Genomic DNA, 20,687 nt, shown 5'->3' on the forward strand with positions numbered 1-20,687 from the left:
AACTTGATGGCTTTATTCTCTCACAGTCTGGAGGCTGGAAGGCTGAGATTGAGGTGTTAACAGAGTCATGTTCCCTCTGGAGGCTCTAGAGAAGAACCTTTCCCTGCCTTTTAAAAGTTTCTGATGGGGGCTAGTGGTACTTGATGTCTGTTGGCTTGTGGCTCCATGAGTCACCCTGCCTCCATTGCTAGGTGGCCTTCCTTCCTGATGTCTTCATCTCTGTGTCCAAATTTCCTTCTGCATTCTCTCGTAAGGATGCCAGTCATTGGAATTAAGACCCACCCTAAATTCAGGATGATTTCATCTTCCACTCCTTGACTAATTATAGCTGCAAAGAACCTGTTTCCAATTAAGGCCATATTCTGAGGTTCTGGGTAGATGTGTATTAGGGGAAACACTGTTAAAATCACTACACTGGCTTCTGCTTTGGGGAGTGTTGAAATTTCTCAAATAGGACAAGAATGTTAAAATATGCTAGGTAACCAAAAAACATGATCAATGTCCCCTGTGAGTGGAACAGGAGAAAGGAAGAGAGGAGGAGGATCCAAGAGTTGGATAGTGGTTGGCCTCCTTTAGAATCTGTGGTCAGGAAAGACTGCTTTGCAAAGGTAACATGGGATTAGAGAGTTTTGAGTGCATCAGGGGAATGAGCAATGTGAAAAATTTCCAGGTGGATAGAGCAACAAGTATCAAGATGCCACAGAGGAAACAAGGTGATGTATTTTGAAGGGTAACCAGGAGGTTGGTGTGGCTGAATGGCAAAAGGGAGATAGAAGGAGGTGGAGTGGGGGTGGCAAATGGAGGTTAGGCTATTTTAGGACTTTGTACTTCATTTTAAAAGTAAGAAATACCAGCAGAAGTTTTTGAGTAAGAAAGCAGGCTAATCTAATTTATACTTTATAAAAGTCACTTGGGTTTCTGTGTGAAGACTAGACACAAGGTGGCAAGCATGGGCTCAAGGCAGTCAGTTCAAGGACATTGCAGTCATCAGAGAAAGAAGGAGTGTTGCTTTGGACAGAACTGATAGTGGTGGAAGCAATGAAAAGTAGGAATGGGGTGCGTTTTACAGGGAGAGCTGACAAAACTTGCTGATGGATTAGATGTGGGATGTGAGATAAAGAAAAGAATAGAGGATAATCCCAAAGTTTTGGCCAGACCACTTGGGTAAATGGAGGGTTACTTTCTGAGATGGCGAAGACTAATACATAGTGGGATTTGGGAACACAGTGGGGAATCTGGGGTTCAAGTTTGGACACATTAACTTCGGGAGCTCTGTTAGACATCCAAGAGGATGAACAGGCCATGAGATTTTGAATCTGGAGCTCAGGAGAAGGGTTGGAGTGGGGATTTAGAGTTAGGAGCCATTGGTGCATAGATGGGATGTAAAGGTGTGGGGCTGAGTGAGGTTACCCAGAGAGAGTGTGGGTAAGGGGACAGGGGAGGCAGGACCCAGGCCGTTGGGGTGTTCCAACATTTAGAGTTCAGCAAGATGCTGTGAGGGCCTACACCGTGCAGTGACATTCAGAGCCCACTCAGCTTCCCCTTCTTACTGCCTGCTTTTGCCCTCCCTGTTCATGCATCCTGGCAGTTTCATTCTCTTGGTTTTGAGATGAGCTCTATGGCCCCAAATTCACTGGCTGCATTTTAGCCATGTTTCTGAATGACTTGGAGTAGGAAGTAGAGTACCCATGGAAAATCCCATCTGCTGTTCTTATTCTCTACTTTCAGATCTGCCCCATATACCTGGAGACAAGTAAGGCACGGATGGCTGCACGGGCCTGTCTTCTCTGACTCACGGTCTTCTTCCTTCCTCTGCAGCCCATGTCCGCTGAGGACATATGGCCAGAGCCATCACTGCACCTGCACAAGCACTTGCTTTCACAGACCCATCTGTCTGGGGCTCACCTGGACACACCTGTTACCTTTTCCTTTGAAAAGCTGGCCATTGATTTTTCCCTTCAAAGCTTCAAATCTTACAGGAGAAACCTCTAAGGTATTTAACTGCCCCCAAGTGTCCACATTCCACATGGCTTTAGTCGGCCTGGATTTGATCTTCTGCTTGTGGATGATTTGTAATTTGGTGACATGAGACACCTTGGGAAGTAAGAGGTGGGAATGGCTGAGATGCCCGACTTCACTAATCACTTCTACCACCTGAGCCAGTGTATGGGAACTGACAGCAGACCTATTGAAGGCCTAGATGAATGTGGCATGTGGGGCAGGATGGAGGTTGGTTAGGAAATAAGGAAAAGTGATGGCTGGGGAACAATGTAAGTTACAACGTGACCCACAACATATTTAATGTTGCAAACACTTAATCAAATTCCCATTAGCCATTTATGGAAAAACTGGCTCTTTCACTGCAGCAAATATGTACACTTGTTTAGGACACACACACACACACACACACCTTTGCCAACACCGGCTTCTTGTTAAATGTCTCAGGTTTAGGATGAAAGAATATACAAGAACAGGAACTTTTTTTTCCCCCTTTTCTGAGCATGAAAGAGCTCCGTGCTTGTCGAATGTGGGCTGGCTTGCATTCAAACATAAATATGTACCAAAACACAATTCCCTCCAGCTCAAAACTGGGTTGCAAGAGAACCTTGGAATTGAATGAGCAGTGCCTGAATTTTTATCCCATTACTCAATGAAATCCCCACCAAGCTCAGTCTTACTCACTGTATAAAACTACTTAGATGACGCTTGAGCTTCTCTTTGAAGCAGTAGTTACTGGCGGATAGCTGCCTTATTCCCCTGGTTTGCTATCAAAACTGCTTCCCTTCATCTCATACGCATTCTTCAACAGGCCTCTGTAAACCGCCATTTTCCACTTTTTAATCTGCCTGTTCCTTCCTCTCCATGTTTAAAATGTAAAGGCCGCTGGTATCTGGATACAATAACTTCCATTCTGTCCTTCCCAGTGCTCCCCTCCCCACTACAGATACAGCAGCTTCTTATTTCTTTTGTCTGCCTTTGCACTAATGACTGTCAGCCATTGGTAGTGGACTTGAGCTATCCCCAGAATAAAGGAACTTGGGCCCCAGCCCCAGTCCAGAGTGCTGGGGACCCAGGTCGTGACTTGATGATATTCACTATTGTTACCTGCAGGGGGATGCCTCAAGAAGTCAGAGAAGGTGCTTCTGTTATCAAGCACCCCAAACCCCTGTGACTCAGCCTATGTGCCCTTGGCTGTATATAACCTGCGCACCCCCCCTCAATTCTGCTGGGCCACCTTCGTGGGGGTGTCACCCAGGCCCTCCCGTGTGCACCTGCAGCTACTCCCTGTTTCTGGCTTGCATGACTTATCACACATGGGCATGGGACTGGGAATCATCTATTCATTCCCTTGGATCCTCAGTCAGGGCAGGGGTGGATTCTGATTTACTGCTGCATTCTAGTGTCTCACATACAGACTTGCACATTCAGGCACTAAGCCTGTATTTGCTAAATTCCTGTGTTCATTTGGTCATTCATTTGCAAATATTTATGGCTTGTTTTATGCCAGACACTGTTTTAGGTGCTGAATAAATGAACAAATGAGCACGAGTGGGTAGAACTGCTGCTGTTCTCTCGGGCTGCTGTCACTTTGTGTTCCCCTTGCATTTTATTTTAAAGTTGGTTCACTTGGTTTATTAACAAACTAATTGGGTGTAGCAGGGTGTTGCAGTGGCACATGGTGAGATTTGGCTGTGTCAGGAGCGAGGGTCCAGTGGCACCTTTCTCCTTCAACTATCTTCTCATCCCCAGTTCCATGTCTGTGCAATCCCTATTTTATCCTTGTTTTTACTGGAAAAAGAACACGGGCCATATCCATGATTAGAAACGGGAAGATAGTGACATGTCTGGTGAAGTGGCAGAGTGGGAATGGGGAGGGATGAATAACAGATTACATGAACATAGCGTAGAGTCCAGGAGAGAGTGGCTCCTGTGAGGACACTTGAAGCTGACTGGCTCCACAGGTGGGTCTGAGGATGGGAGAGGAGGAGGGAGGTTTCGCTGAACTCTACCCTTGGTATCCACAGCTCAGCTAAGGTATCTCTCTAACAGAACAATACACTAAGGGGTGGGTGGATTGGACCTTTCCTTTTGGTCTTAGAAGTAGCTTATGGGGCTGCTGTTCAGCCACAAGGACATGAGCATCCATCTTTGGGAGGATGGACAGGGCACTGCACTGTAGAGGGGAGCAAGAAACAGTCTGATGCCTCATAGATTTGAGATAGTTCCTGGAGTCTTCCAGAAACACACAAGATGGTGGAGGAACTCACAATAGGGACGGCCTGGTGGAACTGGCAGGGTTTAGTGAGGTAGTGGAAATCATCACTAGTGTGACTCTGACGCCTTATATACCCATAGATGGATGAAGACTGAGGGCTTTTTTGTTTCCAGGCTTTTTGGATGAATTCTGTTTACAGAAGCACCCGTCTCCAGGTACCTCAGCATGGAACCACAGCTGGTGTCTCGGGTCTTGGCTCTGTTCTCCCTCCCTATGGCCCATTTCACTGTCACTGGTGCCCTCATTCTATTCTGTGGCCCTCAGGCCCTCCTGAATGTGGCTACCCATGTGGGAAGGTTATTTTCTAACTGTTGAAAGTCTGTCATCATAGGGATTCTCTTGTCTTTTTTCTTGTTCTTTCTTTCTTTCTTTCTTTTTTTTTTTGAGACAGTCTCACACTGTTGCCCAGGCTGGAGTACAGTGGCGTGATCTTGCCTCACTGCGGCCTCCTCCCAGGTTCAAATGATTCTCCTGCCTCAGCCTCCTTAGTAGCTGGGACTCCAGGCACCCACCACCACGCCTGGCTAATTTTCATATTTTTAGTGGACATGGGATTTCACCATGTTGGCCAGGCTGGTCTTGAACTCCTACCTCAGGTAATCCACCTGCCTCTGCCTCCCAAAGTGCTGGGATTACAGACATGAGCAACCATGCCCGGCCTCCATTGTAGGGATTCTGTCTTCCACATCTGGATCTAGACAGAGCATTTCTCATGGCCTTAGCATCCTCGTGACCAGGGCACATATTTTCCTAGAGGGTCCAAAGCATTAGCTCCTTTTTTCCCCCCTTTCAAATGCAGATTCCCATGGAAAGGGGCTCCTCAGTACCAGTATCTGAGTTGCCTTAATATATCATTTATCTTGGGTGAACTTCCAATTTAAAGGTGAAAAAGCATGGCTCACCCCCATCCTGTTCATCTCTATAATGAGCATTTCAGGCCAGCATGACAAATTGGAGAGAGAAGGCTTTTTGATGGGGAGACAGCTTTTATTGGATATTCTAATCCATATTAATGTGTATAGAAATCCCTGGGGATCCTGTTAAAATAAGGATCTTGATTCAGTAGGTGTGGAGAGGAAACTGAGATTCTTACATTTCTAACAAGCTCCCAGGTGATGACACTGGTCTGTGGACCACACTATGAATCACAAGCTCTTACATCACAGATGGCATCTATTTTTTCCACATTCACCTGGGCAAAGTTCTCTCCTCTGAACCTTTGATGTCTCTTCATGATTCAGGCAATGAAATCTCTATCCAAAATTGGGTAGAGATTTATTGGCTATTTGAAAGAAGAATAGAAGTTTCTTATAAAGAGAAAGGGAGTCTCTCCAAACCGGAATTCAGTTGCATAAACCAAGTTTTGTGAATGATGTTCTTATTTTTCTACAACTGGTATTGATGCTGTTTCAAAAATTTTGCAGAGATGGCATGAGAACTGGTGGCTGTGTGTGGGGGATGGGGGTGGGGAATGGATGTTATTGCAGCCAGTAATGCACTGCACAGAAATCATCCCTTTAATCAGAGAAGCTTAAAATCAGGCCAGGGCATGAAGGTGGAGCAGAGTTATGAATATTGACAGAAGTCAAAAAATAAAGTCATTTGCAAAATCAGAGTGGGGACAATTTCTCTCTCCTTTCCTTTCGTTTCTGCATCAAGCTGAGCCTTGATAGTAGAATTTACCACTTTGCTGTGAGCCCAGCAGGCTGCCTCACCTCCATTAGCACAGCCAGGCACTGTTAGGGGTCATGAGTGAGAAGGCGAGTGGAAGTAGTTTGAGGTGTCTTTTCTTCCTTTGTGTTTGTTCCCCAGGGCATCCCCTGGGTGATGCTAGAAGATAACTTCTTGTCATTACTAAGCGCTGCTGGTATCCCCTGCAGTCTTCGGCACAGGAACTCAGCCACTGGTTGGGGCACTGAGCTAGGCCCAATGAGGTATGCAAAAAAGAGAAAGCACTGATCCTTACCACCATGGAGCTTATAAGGTAGCTGCAAAGGGAAAAGACACACTCCTAAGATCACTAACAACATCCAACAGGAAATAATAAGTTCCAAATGGGCGCTACGCACGGTAAGGATGTGGGCTGATTGGGACACAGGAAACTTTTAAATGAGGTGATCAGAAAGGCTTCATTGAGAAGGTAGTAATTGATTTAGTCCTTAAGGGGAAGGAAGAATTAAATAGTGCCTGGGAGGTTTGAGATGGTGCAGTTTCTAAGAACATCTTCTTGCCCAAATCCTTTCTGGGAATTTCTTAGGGAGAAGAGGAAAGCTGTGTTTTGATTTATTTTGATGATAGAAGATGCCAGTGGCTGGCCCTAATTGTGGCACAAGCACACTTTGCTAGAAGGTTTCTGTTTCTTACTGAATTCTACACAGAATCAGGTAAAGATTATGATACAGTTAAATTTCACCACCATTATTTTCGTAGAAATACGTTTTATGGAGAGATGCTTCCATTGGGCAGCGCAAATTTCTCTCCGTACTTCAGAAAACCCCTTAGCACCTGACTTCAGCTTGAAAAAATAGTCATTTATCTTTCGAACCCCAAGCATTCAATTTTAAACATTGGTAGAAATTGATTAATAATGGTAAAGCTAGAAAAACTCCCTCATAATCTTTAAAGAAAACAAAACAGTAGAGTCATTTTTTATTTTAAACTTGAAGCTTCGCATTTCAAAGTTTCATCAAACTGTCCCCCCTCCCCTTAATTTAAACCATTGTTTTCCAAGGGAAATTTAATAATAAGAGCTGCCATGTGTTTCTGCTTAATTTTGGAAGCCTGTGTTATGCAGTCAAAGATTCTCATTTGAAAATAATTCCTGTCCTTATTCTTAAACTGCCAGGGGAATAAGATTTAAAAAATATGTTGCAGCTCTCAAGTTTATGTTTTGCCTAAAGCCAGGCAGTGATGGGAGATCAAAGTTTAGAGTGCAGTTCTAAAGTTAGAACCACTGCCTTGCAACGTGCTCACAAATGGGGAGCAGGGCCCGGCAGCTGCCTGCCCAGGTCCTCCAGTAATTAGTCCTGGTGCAGGCAGAGGCCCCTGCCCCTCCCCTGGGCAGGTCCTAGGCCTCAGGGCCTCTGTCGCCTGGGAAGCAATCCCCACAAAGACAAGGCTGGCGTGGTATTTTTAGATCACATGTGTGCACTGTATAGGCCTCCTGCGTTCCACAATTTGCGTCTGAGAGGAGTGGGAATCGAACACCCTGCTTGTGTTTGCTGTCTGCTGGGCCTGTTGTTAGTGGGGGCTATTTGTCAACATGACAGACTCATCTAATAATGTTTGAGGATGGACAAACTGGGGCATGTTTGCTAGTCTCAAGTTGTCTCTTTTCTCTCTTTAAAAAGGAGTATGTGTGTGTGTGTGTGTGTGTATTTTTTTTCTCAAGCCCAAAGCCCTCCTCCCTTATCAAATCCCTAACATGGCTATTTTACACCTCAGTGGAACTGATTGTAGATTGTCATTTCTTTTTTTAACATTTATATTTTTGCAGAGATGGGGTCTCGCTATGTTGCCCAGGCTGGCCTCAAACTCCTGGCCTCAAGTGAGCCTCTGCTTTGGCCTCCCAAAGTGCTGGGATTACAGGAGCGAGCCACCGTGCTTAGCCTAGACTGTCATTTCTTAGAGCACCAGAGTAACATTCAGGGGCAGCAGCAGAGCTCATGAAGGTTGTCTTCATCTCTATTTTCACCCTCTTGGACATTCTGCTTGCTTTTGGTCAGCAGGGCTGAAGGACTCAATTGTAAATTCAAATGTTAGAGTTCCGAAGTCATAGGTATCTAAGTAAGTGCATCTTTATTGAAAAGGTTCCAGCCTTGCACCACCGAAAATGAACTTGACCCACAACTACACTTTGGCCTAGCCTGAACATAACACTGAACTTTGGAAAGTTGGCAAATGATGACGGGAAGCCCAAGCCTTTTCCCCTTGGATGTGAGCTGATGGGATCCTGCTGACAGCCACGTGCTACAGTGCATTCCCCGAACTAGTGCCATCGAGGCTTCCCGTTGACTGCTGGTCCCCTGGCAGCTGTTCAAGGAGAAGCATCTGAAACAGCTGTCTATTTTCAGCTTGCCATCTCTTCTCAATTTCAGATAGAGGATTTTTACACAGAGTCCTGATTTTACAGTGGCTTCTAACTTTGCAGTCCTTGATACACTTTGTTCTGTAGTTGATAATAGGAAAAACAGGTGAACTGCTAAGTTTCGCTCAAGCTGTCCACTTAGCTATTTTTACTCTTGGTAAGCTGAATCAGCTCTCTGTATTCCTTTCCTAGAACAGAGACGATCAGCTCCTTTTGAACAAGAGGCAATAGGAGATGAATTCTCCATAGACGTCTTACCACTTCACCCTTGAAGCTTTTGTGCAGTGATTCAGGAGAAACAGACTCCTTTCTAAAAGTGTTCAGGGTTGCACAACCCCACAGGACAGCCTCACATCTCTCCAGCGGAAGTAACCCTGTTAGCCAAAGTCTCTCTTCTGGTGCTGGAAGCCAGGCCTAAACTCCAGTCCCAGATGAGAAATGGCACATTCTTTTAATTCTTCTCTGCCTCTTCAAGTGCCAGCCCTAAGAGCTGCTCTAGGTAGAGTCCTTTGAATTGATGGTGAAAAGGATTAAGACATTCGGGGCCGTTGGTATGGGGTGAATATATTTTGCATGTGAGGGCACGAATTTGGGGGTAGTCAGAGGCCTGAGTGTTAGGGGCTGAAGTGTGCGCCTTTCAAATTCATATGTTAAAGTCCTAACTCCCAGCACCTCAGAATATGGCTGTATTTGGAGATAAGGTCTTTAAAGAGGTAATTAAGTTAGAAAAAGATCATCAGGGTAGACTCTAATCCAATATAACTGGCGCCCTTATAAGAAGAGAAGATTAGGATGCAGATGCACACAGACAGAAGACCAGTTGAAGACACAGGGAGAAGACAGCCCTCTACAAGCCAAGGAGAGAGGTCTCAGAAGATCCTACCCCTACTGACACCTTAATTTCAAGCTTCCAGCCTCCAGAACAATGAGAAAATAAATGTCTATGTTTAAGCCACTCAGTCTTTGGCACTTTGTTATGGCAGCTCTTGCAGGCCAACACAGATTGTGGTTTGGTACGAGTGTGGTACAAAGCCACATCAGAGAGAGCTGTTAGACATCCTCACGCTAAAATATACCTGGATGCGTGTTGGTAGAAGATTGGGACTAGAACCTGTTTCATTTGTTATATTTCGTAAACCTACTTGTTTGGGGGAGTCATTTAAAAGAAAGGAAAAGAGATGATTGCACCCTAAGGACATGAACTTGTGCAGTTTTTATTGTGGAGGGAAAAAAACATGACACTACCAAACTGGCAATTTCTCACAATACCAGGTGCATTACAGATTGGTGTGTGGGCTTTTGTGAATTGGTTGCATATAAATGAGGAACATTTAAATAAAAAGGAGATCTAGAAACTTTCACTAGTTTTGGGCTTTTATTTATAGTTACTTATGCACAAAGCTTATTTCCCTTCCCATGTAAGTTTTGAGTCATGTCAGTCTAACGGGCTTTTGTGTAAGGTGCTATTGATTTCAGTGTGTAGACAGGGCACCACAACCCCGCCTGTATGTGAGAAACTGAGAGAAAGGGGAGGAGAAGATGGGAAATGCTGAAGAGAAACCTGGTTTGGCAGAGAGTGTGATTCAGTGGAAAGGGATCAGACTGATAATTAGAAGCCTGCGCTTAATCCCAGCCTAAGTAGGAAGCATCAAGGTGATATGTATACATTATTTCATTTTCTTGGACTATGTTGTCCTCAGCTTCAAAATGGAGGGCTGGTAGAGGAATGTCAAGGTCACTTCTCACTCTGGTTCTAGGAGTTCAGAAGGATGGGAGTGGGAGGGGGCATGACTTTTGGAGTGGGACCGCAGGGCCCTGACCTCCCATTCTGCCAAGGACATTGTCCTCACTTTCAACAGCCTCAGGGGCATCTCCCACAGGCACTTCCCAGCCTGGTGCCACTGCAGTCCCTCTGCCCACAGTACCCTGCTGGACCTCCTCTCCTCCTTTCCCTTCTCTACTCTGCTCAGATGTTTGGAGCTCAGTGTCACCTGTTCAGCTCTGGGAACTACTCACAAGGGGAAGTTTTTCATCCTGCAGTTTGGTTTGGGGTCTTATCCTCTTCCATTCCAGGAAGATAGGACTGAGAGTCACTATCTTGCATTGACTCGCTTCTCTCCCAAGTCAAGCTGCTGGAGTGTGTAAAGGAAATAACGTCCATAGCGCTGTGAGCACAGAGCAAGCACTCACATGTTAGCTGTCTTCCCCATCTACAAGGCTTCGGCACTAATGATCTACTCCATGTGTTGGTACTTAGTAGGTGTGGCCTCATTGGTGCCAAGGCAGATGTGTTGTCTTAGCTCCACAACCAGATGGCAAAATCCAGGGTAGGCTTGTGTCAGTCTTGATGTTCTGACTGCAGGCCAAGTTATTATTCTGCATTGTGCAAAGTAGGTCCTCAAAAATTATTGTTGATTGATTAGTTATTGGTTTGAAATCTTCACCAAGAAGCTGTGCCTTAAATGACTCTCTGGTTACAAGGACTCTTTTAAGATTAAGGCAATGTTATCATTTATTCTCGGTATTGATTGAAATTGGTCTCTGAGGCTTCTGATCACCTTCCTTTGCCACAGGGAAATTTTGAATTTACTCATAAGAGGCTCACACATATTAATGGGACATTCACTTATTTTAAAATACATGTGACAACATTTAGCTTGCATCTGAAACCAGACACTGGGTGTTAATTGTAGGTAAAATTGGCCTTTATCAAAACAGCCCCATTGCTAATGATGCTAGCAAGAAAACCGGGCTCCTTGGTGTAGCAAATTGGTCCTATTCTGATTTTTACTGGGAAGCAAACATTTTCTAGGAAAAATAGACCCAAATGAATGGAATTATAGGAACCCAATTAAGTTCATATGTTTCCAAAGGGTCATAAGAAATAAGCCCACAAAAGGAAAATGCTATTCAATGGAAATTTACAAAACCCATGAGTATGAGGGAAGTTTGGGAAGATCGATGTTCAATTAAGTTTCTCATAATTCCTGGAGCCCATTTATAGAGAAGACTGGTCAGACTGCTGAGTAGATTTGGACCCAGGTTCCTGGCTTTGCAGCTAAGGGAACTGAGGATGTTTAGCAGGGGGAAGAGAAAATTCTGGGTTATAAGGTAGCAGTCTTAAAATATCTGAGGGATTGGCTTGTGAAAGAGGAAATGTATTTGTTCAGGAAGGCACCAGCAGGCAGAACTACAACCTGTGGGTAAAGGAGGCAGGAAGAAAAATTTTGTCCCAATGTTAGGAAGAGTTTTCTAGCGATGAGCTCTGGATGTTCTGAAGCAAAGATGGAGTAATTGGACAGGATTAATGTCTAGGATCTATGTGGGTCCTTACATGTGGGTCCATAATTCTAAAGAATAGATTTAATTATAACACAACTCAAAATCACAAGTACAGGATTCTGAGATGATTTGAAATAAAACAAAACCATGACTGTAAACTGGGCAGATGGTAATTTTTTTCTGGTTCTCCATTAGTTCCTGGGCTTAAAAAATGTCTGAGAACTAATCAGATCCCCAAAGGAAAGGTAAGTCTGTGTGAGGATCCCAGATTTCCATGTGGAAGACCACAGGCAGAGAGCAACTGCAGTGAATCCCTCCACTCCTGGAGAGGGGTTAGACACTTTGTCTAGCTAGAAACTTAAGCATTCTTAGTTTAGAGCAGCCAGTATTCTAGTTCCAGGTCTATCACCCACTATCTGGGGGCAACAATAAGAAAAATGAAACCCCTCTGGCCCTCGCTTTCCAGCTGCAGTATCAGGATGTGTTTAGCTGCAAGTAACAAGAACTCTCACTCAAGGTATTGGAAACATTAAGACAATTCATTGTTTGACACGACAAGAAGCAATGAGACAGAGTATTAATTCTAGAGCTCCATGATATCATGGGTGATCCTTTCTACCTTTCTGTTTATCTTTCTGTTTGGTATCCTTAGTGAGGTGACACATTTATAGACACACTTATGGGGGGCGGGGCAGGAGGCAATTATCTGAGGAACAACACCCAAAGAGAGCTTCGGCTTGAGAGATGCAGTAATCATCTCTATTCTCTATGTGATATTGGTTGTGGTGAGCTGCACTTTGTAGTCTGGGGAGAGTCATTTAACCTTTTTTTTTCCATCTGTGAAATGGGCACAGTAGGAACAGAGACCACTAGAGGGGCCGCAGTGAAGGTTAAGTAGCTGGCAAGTGTATGACCTTGCAGCATAAAAATGACTATTTGAGTAGTATAAGAGAACAAGAAAGAAAATTTCTCCGGTTAGAACATTCATGCAGCAGTAGCTAGTGAAATTAAACTCTTTGTCCTAGTGATGAAAAAAATAAGTAACAAACAAATAGCAACTACAACAAAAACCCAGAATGGCCGGGCCAGGGATACAGATTTTCTCCTGTTTGTATGTATACTGTACTATTGGTATTTTTCTAAGACTCTTTTTTCTTGGGAAAATATCAATGATTTGGTTCCTTAAATATTTAACAAAAAATAAAGTAAATGCAAGAAAGTTGGGTGGTGGGTATAGTTTTTGTTATGAAATAGTTCCCTCAAAACGCCAGCAAGAATGAAATCACTTGAATCTACCTAGCTAGTCTCAGTTCATTCATGAAACACTACACTTTGTCTAACTAGAAACTTAAGGGTTCTCAGTTTAGAGCAGCCAGTATTCTAGTTCCAGGTCTATCACTCACTATCTGGGGGCACCAACAAGAAAAATGAAACCCCTCTGGCCCTCGCTTTCCAGATGCAGTATCAGGATGTGTTTAGCTGCAAGTAACAAGAACTCTCACTCAAGGTATTGGAAACATTAAAGCAGTTCATTGTTTGACACAACAAGAAGCAATGAGACAGAGTATTAATTCTAGAGCTCCACGATATCATGAGCGATCCTTTCCATCTTTTTGTTTGGTATCCTCAGTGAGGTGACCATGTGCTGAGGCTCACCTCATGCCTGCAGAATGACTGCAGCAGCACCAACCCTCATATCCTGTTATTCCTTCTTCTGAGCAAATAAGCCTTTCCCCTAGCCCCCTAGAAGAACTTCCATCTTATCAGACTGGCCAGACAGATTCCATCTGTAAGCCAATCACTAGCAAAGATAATAGAACAGAGATGATTGGCTTTGAACAGACATCAACTTCAGCAAACTTTCTTAAAGGGCCAGCTGGTAAATATTTTAGGCTTTGCTGGCTATGAGACAAAATTAAGGACATTAATGTGGGTGCTTATATAACCATTTAAAATACAACCATTTTAAAATGCAAAGACCATTCTGGTGTCAGTGTTTTCCAGAGAACCAAAGCCAATAGGATGTGTCTATATGTAGAGAGAGACTTTAAAAATGGGCTCATGTAGTTGTGGAGGGCTGGCATGTCCAAAATCTGCAGGGTGGATTGGTGGGCTGGAGACCCAGGGAAGAAGCCATGTTGCAGTTCAATTCCGAAGGCTGTCTGCTGATGGAATTCCCTCTTGCTCAGGGGAGGTGAGTCTTTTGTTCTATTCAGGCCTTCAACTGATTGCATAAGGCTCACCTATATTATGGAGGATAATCTGCTTTATTCAAAGTCCACTAATTTAAGTATTAATCTCATCCAAAAACACCTGCACAGAAACCTCCAGAAAAATGTTTGACCAAATATCTGGGCACCATGGCCCAGGCAAGTTGACACACAGAATGAACTATCACACATTCCTAGCTCCAGGCCATGCAAAAACAGGTGACAGGGCAGAAAATTTGGCCTTGGGCTGTACTTGGACAATCTCTGGCTTAGATTTACCCCCGAGGTGGGAATGGGGTCATTTCTCTTGAGAATGGACATCTGAACAAAACCAGGGTCAGTTAGCAAGGAACAAGGATGATGGGTAGACAAATACCCCTGCTCTGCCAGTCCTACCTATTCAACACAGGTTTTTGAGATAATAAACATATAAATCCCTTGAAGAACTTTGGACAATTGCAGCAGAATGTAAGGCAGAAATCCTGATTCAGTACCTCCTCACATTTTTTTTTAAACAAGTGATTCACTATTTCTATTTGTCAGCACATGCTTTATCTTATTCTTCCTTTTCCATGCAGGAGACACTTGCTATTCAGTTCCCTAGGCATAGGGAAAAGGCAACTTGTTACTAATTATTGAGAGAATGAGAGAAGCTATAGTGATCAATGCTTCTGCTGTGGGTGACAAGTACACCAATGGGCATAGGCAGATGCACTCCAGTCAAGAAGAGAGTTTAAAGAACCAGGCACTCTGAGTTTTGGTGGAGATGACCTAGCTTGGGCTGTTTCCTAGCAAGTGAGGTGAGGAGAGCGTGAGTTGCCCTCCACGCAGATGCAGGTCCTGATTTGCTAATTCTCCCGGTCAGTCCTATAGGGCTCTTTTTCAATTCAGGTAAAATGACAGGTACTCTAGTGAGGCACTGTGCTTAGGCAGTAGGGAGGTAGATTTGTGGAAAGTAAAATGCCTGCCCTCGTAAAGAGCATAGTCTAGAGACAGAGGCAGATACAGAGAGATCGCCATGTGCTCCTCAACTGTTGGGGCAGGGTGCACCATCACCTTAGTGCACATTTGGCAATGTGGGAGGGGATGCTTTGGGTTTCCACAGTAACTGGCATTCCCCAGCCACCTAGTATTTGTGCCTGGTTGCTGGTGTGTCAAATGTCCCGCAGTACAAGGGACAGTCACATACAAGAAAGAATTGTCCCACTGAAAACACCGGTAGTTTCCATGGAGAACTAAGGGATGATGAACTGTCAGTCAAGGGATGCAGAAGGTGTACCATCAGCCACCTTCCTCCAACATGAGGGGTGCTGATATTGATGTGGCAAGAAAGCTGGAATCTGCCAGGCTGCCTTGTTTGTCATGAACTCATGTTTCCCCTGAAATTCAGGAAAGGACTAGGACTAGCTTTGGTAGGAACAGGGCCTCTCCTTATGGTTTTGTAGATTATGAATTGCACAACTCCAGGGGGAGCCACCTGTGTTTCAATCACCATAGATTTCAATAGCTATTACCACTTTTTTCTGGTAGATGGCAATAAAGTATCTCAAGAAAGGACATCTTATGAATTCACACTGAGTTAGTCGCAGGGCTGGGCTGGAGGTGGCAGGAGAGAGAGATGTGGTATATAGACAGTTTCCAATGTAGAGAAAAATTAAGTGGCAGGACTTAGGTGGATAATTGCTGAAGTGGTTACAGCCAGGGCAAGATTTTGGTCTCTGGCCAATGTGTTGCAGGAACAACAATGTCCCAAGGCCTCATCAGGTGTCAGCCAGATGGGGAGACACGTTCAGGTTGCAGCCATAGTGAGGGAGGCCCCAGGGTCTTTGCTTCTTTCACTGACCTGCTTTGGTGGGACTGTGGTCTCAAGAGGAAGGAAAAACATATTGTTCTGGTCACCTGCAGAGGCAGATGGGCCCCCGCCTAAAATTTGGTCTGGATATCAAGATCAGTGGTGCCTCATGCACACCAAGAGGATACAAACCATTTATTACTTACATAATTGAGGTCTCTAGGAAGAGCAAGGCAAGCAACACAGGGAAGTCTGAAGTGACTTCCCAAGTCATTGAGCAAGGAAAGGAGACTGGCCCGGGTTTTTATTGTGGTTGATGGGTGGGGCTGGGGTGAGAGTTCCCAGAAGTCCAGAGAGGGAGCACCCCAACTTTCTTATCAGCTTGGCCAGAGGTGGGACACCACTGGATGAGGGAGGCATGAAGTTTAAAAGCTGCCAGCAAACAAGAAAAATGGACTCAGATGCCTCATTAAACACATCCTCTCTCATTGAGATGCAATCCTGTTCTCTGCCTTTTGGGATGATTGCAGGGGAGAAACGGGAAAGGGCTTTCAGGACCACTCCTTCAGCATGGCCTCACTTCTACCTACGCAGGGAAGAACTCCAGAGAGATGGGAAATCGAGGCTTAGTCCAGGGCAGGCATGGAATCCAGTGGCTACATGATAGTCAGGTAACGGGGGACTCACCAGAGTGCAAGTGAGTATCCTTGAAACTGATGGAGACAGTAAGACCTGGTTGAGCCCTCGGGTCCTAGAACTTCCTCTGAGTTTAATTCCTTGGGCACCTCTGTTAATTAGCACCAGAACATTTTCTGGAGTCGGAATCAGTGTGACACGTGTAACCAGAGTGCGTGTTAAGATGAGGTATTCTGAGACTTTGCTTCCACACCACGGGGAACAGAAAGTGCCACTGCTCTTACCATTTCTCCAGAGGCTGACACAAGTGACGAACTGAGCTCTTAATGTATTGCAAGCTGAATACACTTGAGCATATAAGCGAACGGGAAAAGAAAGAAGGCAGAGTTATTGAGGCAACAATTCAGATTTAATTGCATTTGATATAGACCACCCTTTAAAAATAGTTTGGTGGGTAAAAGGCTGCAGTAATTTATGGAACATTCTGCTTGCTTCCAGGGAAGTTGACAAGTCTGGACTGAATCAAGAGAATCAGCATAAATCTCAGCCGATGCCTAATTTTAGAGATGTCTGGTCTTTGAAGGAGTCTTGCCACAGCCAGATGGGGTGGGAGACAGCATTTGAGGGTGGAAATGCAGGAGGTGCCAAACTGAAGCTCAAAAGGTTAAACCCATTTTTGTGGCTGATAAATCCTAAGCAAAAATGAATTGGATTGTGGGAAGAGTTATGTACTGTAAACTGGAGTCTCTGGGGGAGGCTGCAAAAGTCTTGAAGGCTCTCAGGTAGATTATTTAATTCCTCCAGGCCTTGACATTGTACATCTTTAAGATACTGAGCTCATTCTCACAGTGAGCGGCTCAAAACAAGATAGCTGCGTGACCATGGGCAGGTCACCAGGCCTCTCTGGGGCTTTACTACTTTATGTGTTCAGTAGAGAAATTCCCCTCTCTACTGTGTAGCTGACTTCAAAGCTCAGCTTAGGTCATGATCACTGAGAAACTTCTAAACAAAGTTTCCAAAGGAAGGCCTGTGTCCTGTTCATCTTTGTGTTACAATACCTGGCACTTGGGGAATGTTCAGTTATGATAGATATTTAGCTGAACTGAAGGATTAAACTGCCCATCTTAATAGTAAATTACATCCCTGAGCTTCTGTAATTTTAAATTCAACTTATTGTGGCCAGTCTCAAGAAAGGCGTGTGAATGGTGGCATGGCCTTTATATGTCTCAGAACATTGGTTCTAGTGCACTCGTTATTACTGGGATGACAAGGATGATTTTATGTTATTCTGGGGGAAGAGAGAACAGGACAAAAAGACTTTCTGAAGAAGCTGAGTAACTATCTACTCATTTAAAGTCATGTATTGCCAGGAACCAAAGAATCTAGGATCATATTATAACATGTTTGAAGTTGAAGAGTGTGATGGATTTGAGGAGTGTCCTTCCAAGCTTTGTTCTCAGACCACCTCCATCAGAATCTCTTGCTAAATGAAGATTCCTTGGCCCTGTTCCTAGATCCATGAAGTCAGAATCTTTTCTGTTTCTGATTCTGCCCAGGAATCTACACTTTAAACGAACTCCGTGGGTAACTCTGATGCACACTTAAGTTTCATGATTGTCAGCATAGGAAATTACAAAATAGTTTTGTGGGCTTGGGGAAAGGAGAAATTTAGCCCAAACAGCACAATTAAGTATGGGTTCATTATGGTGCAGGGGGCAGTGCAGTCTTCGAAGTCCAAAAGATCCGTGCAGAAATTCTGCATGAAATGCTTCTTAGTGGCCAGGTGCTATGGCTCACACCTGTTTTCCCAGCACTTTGGGAGGCTGAGGTGGGCAGATCACCTGAGGTGGGGAGTTCAAGACCAGCCTGACCAACATGGAGAAATCCCATCTCTACTAAAAATACAAAATTAGCCGGGCATGGTGGCACATACCTGTAATCTCAGCTACTTGGAGGCTGAGGCAGGAGATTGGCTTGAACCTGGGAGGCGGAGGTTGCAGTGAGCTGGGCGACAAGGCCACAAGAGTGAAACTCCATCTCAAAAAAAAAAAAAAAAAAAAAAAAAAAAAAAAAAAAAAAAAGATTCTCAGCTGTGTGACCATGAGCAAGTGACTTCACTTATTCTTAAGCCTCTCTTTCTTCATCTGTGAAATGGGCGTACTAATGCCCTCCTTGTTGTAAAGATTAAAACAAATGTATGTAAAGGGCCTAAAACATAAAAGGTGTTCAGTAAAGTGTTAGCTGATATTATCTTCTTTGTAGCATCCATCAGAATGAGATGTTCCCAGGGTGAATGGGAAGTTACCTGTGTGGGGAAGGAAGATAACTTCTTACTAAGATTCTTTACAGGGTTAGGATGGGTGGGCATAAGGTGTGCAGAGTGGAGAGGAAGCTAACTTCTTTGATAATGTTCTTAAGACTCTTACAAAATGTTTCTCAAAGTATGTTTTCTGCAGTCACCTCTTCACCAGAGAGACTACTGTAAAATATTCCTAATATATTGAGAAATTAAGGGACATCCATTCTTTTTTAAAACTTTTATTCATTTTTAAGTTTTCAAGAACATTTCATCATAAAAATTTCAAATTTTATGTGAAAATGGAGAGACAAGTGTAACAAATCCATAAATACTCATCAATGACTTCCAGTGATTATCAGTGTTGGCCAGTTTTGTTTCAACTGTATGTACCCATTCCCCTCAATGGATTATTTCTGAGCACATCCCTAACATCACATATTTCTTCCATAAACATTTTAGCATGAAACTCTAAAATAGAGGATTTTAAAGAAAAAAACCAATAATATCATTATCAACCTAAGGAATTAAGAATATCTCTAATACCTTCAAATATCTGCTGAAGTTTTTAAATTATCTATAATTATAATTGATTCATAGGGACAACAATATTCTAGTTGTATCTTTGTTAATAAATAATTATCTAAAATACATCTACAAAGAGAAACTTTACTTCATGAACTATTTGACTACCCAGATGTACTGTTTACATAGGAATACCAGTATGAATGCTCAACGTTTTTCTATTTATTAGTTTCCAGAGCAATTACTTGGTTTCTTTAGTATTATGCAAAGGAAATAAAGCAATAATACTTCGGTTCTTTAGTATTCTGCAAAGTTCATATTTCGACAAAATATAAATTCATGGAATTAAATATTTTTGATATGTTTCAATCTGTTGTAATTATTATTTATGCTCTAATTGTGCCAAGGTTGGCCAGTGGAGCCTCTTCAAGTTGGCTTTTGAACCTTTTAACATGACAGTAGTAGCTTTAATAGCTTCCTTGATTTCTGCTGTGACAGGATGTTCCACCCTTATCTTGTATATTTTTTCCTCAGAACTGAAATCACCTATTTCTCCCAGAACATGGGATCTAGAGATCATAATTTGCATGTCTAAGCATGCACATTGGTGCTATATTCACTGTAATTTCTAGGCCTTTTCACTGAAAAGGCCACTGGCAGAGGTAGAAAATAAACATCTTTTAGTACATTGTGATTTTTATACCGAATTTTTTCCATGCAAATTCAGGACTGAAGTATTTTTACTTACCTTCTGTATTATGTCTGTATCTCTTTCTCTTATGCCTACATCCTGATTTTCAATAACACCAAATAATTACTCATTTGTTTTATCTTGTAATATACACAAAACAGTTTTAGAACAAAATACCAAGACAGTCATAAAAAGTATGACTGAAATGAGATTAAGATAATTTTGCAGCTCTTTCAGGCTTAGAGTTTTTCCTGTTAGGCTGTATGGTCAATGTCCGTGTTTTAATGTCACTGAATCCTCTCCATGTAGCTATGCTACCTGGTCAAACGTGGATTCATATGTTTAATTTTGTTTGTGATTTTTCTGTTTACAAGTTAATTTTCATGGTAATTATGTAAAATATTTACATGATTTCAAAGTCTAACCTTCAAAACCAAGATACAAGCATAAGGTATGACAACTAAGGTATCTTCCCCTAGTGGTGATAATTCAAAATGCCTCCAGACATTGCCAAATATCCCCTGGGAGGCAAAATCACCTCTGATGACAATAGTATTTATTTACACATATATGTACATTTATGAATCTCATGCCCTGAATAATGGCGTTGAGGTCAACAATGGACTGCGTCTATGATGGTAGTCCCATAAGAGTATAATCGAACACATATAACAACTTGATACACGGCACTTGACATTGGCATTGCTAGGGGAAGTAACTGATATTCAGTACCATTGTGCTGGTACATTTGGATTTCCATATGAAAAAATATACACACATAAAAAGATCTATACCATCTAGGTTTGTGTAAGTGTACTCTATGATGTTCACACAATGACGAAATAGCCTAACGGTGCATTTCTCAGAACACATCTCAGTCATGAAGTGATGC

The 20,687-nt window shown here is 43.2% G+C and overlaps 1 long non-coding RNA gene across 1 annotated transcript in view; it reads left to right on the forward strand.

Annotated features, from left to right (window-relative positions):
• The first annotated feature begins 6,189 nt into the window (after positions 1 to 6,189).
• Positions 6,190 to 20,687, forward strand: part of LOC106994525 (uncharacterized) — a 64,009-nt gene continuing 49,511 nt past the window's right edge. The window contains exon 1 of the long non-coding RNA XR_001441133.3: positions 6,190 to 6,346. This is a non-coding gene — a long non-coding RNA (uncharacterized LOC106994525). The remainder of the gene's footprint in view (positions 6,347 to 20,687) is intronic.

The sequence above is a fragment of the Macaca mulatta genome, chromosome 18 (assembly GCF_049350105.2).
Source record: "Macaca mulatta isolate MMU2019108-1 chromosome 18, T2T-MMU8v2.0, whole genome shotgun sequence".
Classification (NCBI taxonomy): Eukaryota; Metazoa; Chordata; class Mammalia; order Primates; family Cercopithecidae; genus Macaca; species Macaca mulatta.